This window comes from Musa acuminata, chromosome BXJ3-8 (genome assembly GCF_036884655.1).
Source record: "Musa acuminata AAA Group cultivar baxijiao chromosome BXJ3-8, Cavendish_Baxijiao_AAA, whole genome shotgun sequence".
NCBI classification, from domain to species: Eukaryota; Viridiplantae; Streptophyta; class Magnoliopsida; order Zingiberales; family Musaceae; genus Musa; species Musa acuminata.
In genome coordinates this window covers 25,236,201-25,241,848 of record NC_088356.1, presented here as the reverse complement: position 1 = coordinate 25,241,848, position 5,648 = coordinate 25,236,201, and positions in this window count along the sequence as shown.

Sequence of the window (5,648 nt, the reverse complement as noted above, 5' to 3'; positions counted from 1 at the left end):
CACATCGCAAGGCCTGTTCCACCTTCGATTGTGTTCGCTCCATTGGCAATTGACCTTTGTCCACCCGCTCTCTGGTCACACCTAAACGAAGCACCACTCTAGGATAGTCCATCGCCTAGTAGCTCTTGAAGTCCACCAACTTCGCTGAAATTGGTACATCATTGTCTATATCCTGGGCCTCTACCCCTTTCAGTATAATCTCTGCTATGCATCACTTCCTTCATGGCAACTTGAATAGCAGTGTTGTGGCATATTCTTCAAGAGTACCTACCTCTGCATCCTTTTATCCCGTGCCAAGGCCTTTTGAACCCAACTTTGACTCTGCAAGTTGAGTCGCCTTAGTTCCTCCATCAAATGCTTCTTAGAAATAAGGTGCATTGCCTAGAATCTCTCTTCATCTTTGGCACCATGCAAGATGAGTCCGCTCCATCAGAATGAAGGACCCATGGAACAACATGATCCAGCTCTTGCCTTTGCAAGAGTTTATGTCCTTGACCTTTATCCAAGGAAAGCTTTGTGCCTCCACTCCATGTTCCATCTTCTATGCTTGCTCCCTTTATGCGGCTTGGGTACTTCGCCAAGTTACACCGAAGTTGCTCCGCTTATCGTTTTGCATTGAGTTGATGGTGGTCCTCACGCCCACCATTCCACGGGTCAGCCCTCCATTGAGTCCAATCTCCATATCAACGCTAGGTATACCTTCATTTGTGTTGCCTTGGATCGCTCCCCCACTTGATCTCATAATGCATCCCCCAATGCATTATCTCAAGTAAGATCATGCGATGACTCCTCGTCGCTCGCTCGGTCTGTTGAGCTTGGTGTAGTTGTTTTGAGGTACTCCTCCTCAACATGTGCGGTCTGTTGCATATGGTTCTCCCTTTGGAGAATCGAGACTTATCTCTTTTGGATATTTATCTCGTTGGAGCAACATGTGCAGTCCGTTACACATGGTTCTCCCTCTGGAGAGCCGGGACTTATCCCTCCTGGATATTTGTCATGTTAGAGAAATGTCCCTCTTCGCTTCCTTCTCCCTGAAAGTTTCGGAGACCACCATCTACATGGACTATTCTGCCTTGCTGAACAAACTATGCATTGTTCTACCTCTCACAAATGCACTTGCTAGATTACGACACCACGTCAATACAACCCCCACTGTACCCCTCAAGGCCTAGCAACATGCTAAACTCGTTGCACACTTCAGCCTCCTATGGGCATATCCTTTACATGTTGAAGAGAAAGTTTCAAAGCTCTAGGGCGACGAGTTTTAGTCACCTTGGGATGGCCACGAACACTCTATCGTTCACATATAATCCTTTGCATGAGTACCTAATTCTTCGAATTAGCAATTCCCCTCATCTCTATGAGCTTTGCACAACACTTTCGATCACTGAACAACCCATTCCACCTTACATGTTCTTATATTTTACCAAGCGCCTCACTTGCCTTGAGCACCATCAAGTATGGTTGCCAACGTTGAGCCATAGCTCAAACCCAGCTTTCCCAACCTTTGTGCGTTATGCATTCTTCCTAGCTTGCTTGTCCTCGTGGTGCCTCTTGCGTGAAGGGTTGGCCATTCCTCTGAATGCCAATCTCAAATGCCTACTCCTTTGAGTGACCCATTTTTCCTACATCTCTATGCCTGTTTTATCCCCAAACGGTCACGCGTGCTAGCTACTCTTAACACAACCCCACTAGGTCCCCCACGTTTGCATGCCAAGTGTTTCTATAAGTGCTTGTCCTACTCTAATACCATCTGTCACAGACTTAGCTGATTTTGCCTAAGTCGTGCGACACCCTTGGGTGTCCATCCGTAAAGGTCAACCTCCCCGAAACCTCCTATAGCCCCTTAGGACCTATAAAAGAAAAAATGGGTTAGAGAAAGCGTCTCACTTGAGAACCACAAGCAATCATTTCAGAAAACACTTCATAACCAATGCAAATTACAAATAGACTTCACAAGCTCTGAACCGTTGAACAACAAAGGGTTTAAAATGGTCCACAATAGACTGAAATCTTCGACAAGTGTCCACATGACACAACCTTTATTTACAAGCCTAAAATGTCCATCAAACCCAACTAAATTGGGACTATTAAGCCTTTGACCATCCCTCTATATGTTGTGCAAAGTATGAACAAAATAAAAGATATAGACATACATGAGCATTATATTAAACACCCTGTTTACAATTTTATCCGTGATAGGACAAAGGTCAGAACGACCGAATCATTATAAATCTGATTTGTATTTCTTTTTATGTTTTTCCTAGTTATTACTAACTAATTTAGTTGCTCACTACTCTTGCTCATATTCTAAACTAAACGTATTTTCGATACATATTTTTTTGATAAAAAAATTTTAAATCAAATTTTTTTTTGAAAGTACTAATTGACCCTTCCTCTTAATGCCTTTATGATCTTAACAAAAAAAAAACTAAAACTTTATATATGACACCTTGATCTTATGTGAATCTCACTTTTAGTTTATAAAGTAAATAGAGTTTATGTTATAATACTGTATAAGTAAAAAGAGAAATATTTATGTTCTTATGTATTTGAAGCAAATGCTAATTGAAAAATAATTTATAAGTTCATAAAAAAAAAAAATTTGTATATTGAGTTTATTGAACAATGATTTGCTCACACTCGAGTTTTTAAATATTTTTTCAGATATCAAGGATTAACATAGATATTCGTAGAAAAATACTTAAATTATTTTAGAATTTTTCATAATCTTGATTTGGATTTTAATTATATTATTGTATAAATTGCATATTACGAATCTTACGATGTAATTGAATATTGCGAATCTTTTATGAGTCGATGGATTAAGGTCTATCCAAATGTATGAAATTTGGATTTAAGTTATTTGGATAAGTTGAAACCGTTCATTTATCATAAGAAATATATGAGATTTAGGGCATTATATTGTCCTAAATTTCTGTTTGGTTGGGTGTATGAAGCTTTGACAGTTTCTTTGGGAAGCTCGCTCACGCCATTGTCACGTGCTAGTATTGGTGTGTTGTCTTCTGCCGGAGCCGGAGAATATCGACATCGGTGCCTGATCTGAGAAAGTAACGAAGATATTGAAGGACGCAACCTTAGAGGCCATAGACAATGACCTTCGATTGCCATACCTAAAGCAGTTACGGTAGAAGTAACGCATGCCAAATCAGGGTATTTCGCAATTATAATATATATCAGACGCGTGTAAGCTGGATCAAAGTATTCATTAATCGAGTTTGAAAGATATGCAAGGAACTATGAACGTTGAGTGATATATATATATATATATATATATATTTCCGGAAAGAAGAACCCCTAAAACTTTTTTCAGATGTCCAATCAACCAGCAGATTGTCCTCCTTTGATACAATAATTCATAATTGTTTCCTTAGTGGAGTGCTTCTCGCCGTACTTGCCAACATAAAAGCATGTTCCTCAGAAAACAAACATTACTGACATAACCACATGTATCACTGCTTGTGGTTTCAGTTGATAGTATGTGGATTCTAATCTAGTTTTATATTTGTCTCGTACTTTTTTTTTTGTCAAGAGATATGTATGAAAGACGAGATTTGTGTTTAAGATTTTACAATAAATTCGGTTAGTTGGTATCTTCTTTTGTATTATCAGATAAGATGAGACATCTTGGGTGATTTTCCTAAAAAAAAATTATTTTTCTCAAAAAATATCCTTATTTTGTTGTTCCAAGATAATATCTCTATTTTTTTATAATTATGTAAATGTCCTTCCCTTCTCTTCCATCAACAATGTCCATACCAGCTCCCTGCACATCACCTCGAGGCTATGCCTTGCCTCACTAATTCTTAAATGTCCTTCACTAATTCACTCGAGGACTCCACCCCCTCCCTCAACATCACCTCGAGGCCATGCCTTGCCTCTATGTGTCCTTCCTCAATGGGTAGTGTTAGGAATGAGTCGGCACTAAGAGAGAGAGAGGGGGGGGGGGGGGAGGGGTGAATTAGTAAAGCGGTAAAATCACGATTCTAAAAATTTCTTTCGTTTCATATGATAAAACCAATTTCGGAAACTTGCTTAACTTGAAAATATATTCGTAAACATGTTGAAAGCAGTAAGCAAGTAAGGAGGTTTGCAGTAAAATAAATTGCATAAAATAAAAGGTAAACCATATTTTTATAGTGGTTCGGTCGTCATGACATGCATCCACTCCACCGATTCCTCTTCCGTCGAGGCCACCGACATCCACTATCAATCTTCCTTTAATAAGCGAAGATCAACCTCCTTCTTGCACTTCTCTTCTCCTTTTCACAGGTTTAGGAGACAACCTTTACAAGCACATACTCCTCTCTAAATAGAATTTTAACTTTAAGCCAGAGAAGGGGATTTCTCAAGAGATTTCTATAGCATTTTCTCACTTCTAAACTCTTTGTGCTTGTGTAAGTTAACTAGGGATGAGAGAGGTATTTATAGGCTTCAAGTTGATTTAAACTCGGAGTCTAAAAAGGTCTCATCCTAGGTTTCCTAGGTACTGGCGGTACCACCACTGTTATTGGGCGATACTATTGCCATAGGATCTGCTACTGGGTGGTACCACCGTTGGCAGCATTACTGCTGGTGGTACCACTACCCAGATTTCCTAGGGAGTTGTTCACCAGGTGATGCCACCACTGGCCAGGGATTCAGCACCTTGGTTAGACCTTGAATCTGGCCCAAACCAGCCCAACTTGGGGACCAGTTGGCCCCTAACATAGTTGATGGGATTACCTCCCAATTCTAACTCCAATTATGTGCTAACTATGATTCCTAAGACATAATCTAAGCAAGATATGTCCGGTTTCTTCCGGCGAGCTTTCGACGATCTTCCGATGAACTTCCGATAATCTCTCAACATTGTTCTAGTGGTCTCTCGGCAAGCTTTTAGACTTCATGACGATCTTCTTGATGAGTTCCGATGAGCTTCTTTGGCAAGCTCCTAGAGTTCTCGGTTGGTTCCGGCAAAACTTCTGACAAACGACCGAACTTCCGATGAACTCTCGAACTCCCAACGAAATCACGTTCTTGACTCCGGGACTTCATTTTGCTTTATGTCTTGCTATCATAGTTAATCCTGCACATATAAAAACATACTTCGATCTAAATAATTATTACTAAGTATGAATCATGTCGTCCGGCATGTCATTGGTCTATCGATGCTTTATCCGATTCTTCAGCGCATCGGCCTCTCTTGTGGCCTATTGCCTAATAGGTCAGTTGATCTCCGAAACTCCGATATCCTTGACGCAATATCTACTCTTCTTGACCTGATTCCTTAATCCATGGCCGAAGCCTTCTATCGATATGTTGACTGATCCTCCGGCCCGACGTCCAAACTTCTGATACATTTTCCTCCGGCCCAACATGATTCTTCCTGCTTTAATTGTCTCTCCCTGATCGAAGCATTCTGCGTCACTCAAAACACAGATTAAATCATAAAAACTTATCAATTGGTTTCATCATCAAAATCTAAGATTCAACAATCTCCCCTTTTTTTATGATGACAACCAATTAATGACGGAGTTAACCTTAACTCCCGAAGTTTAAACAAACTCCCCCTATCAATATGCCATATTGATAGAACTCTTGGATTCAAAAATTCAAGTAACATGTTATCATAAACTTATATATAA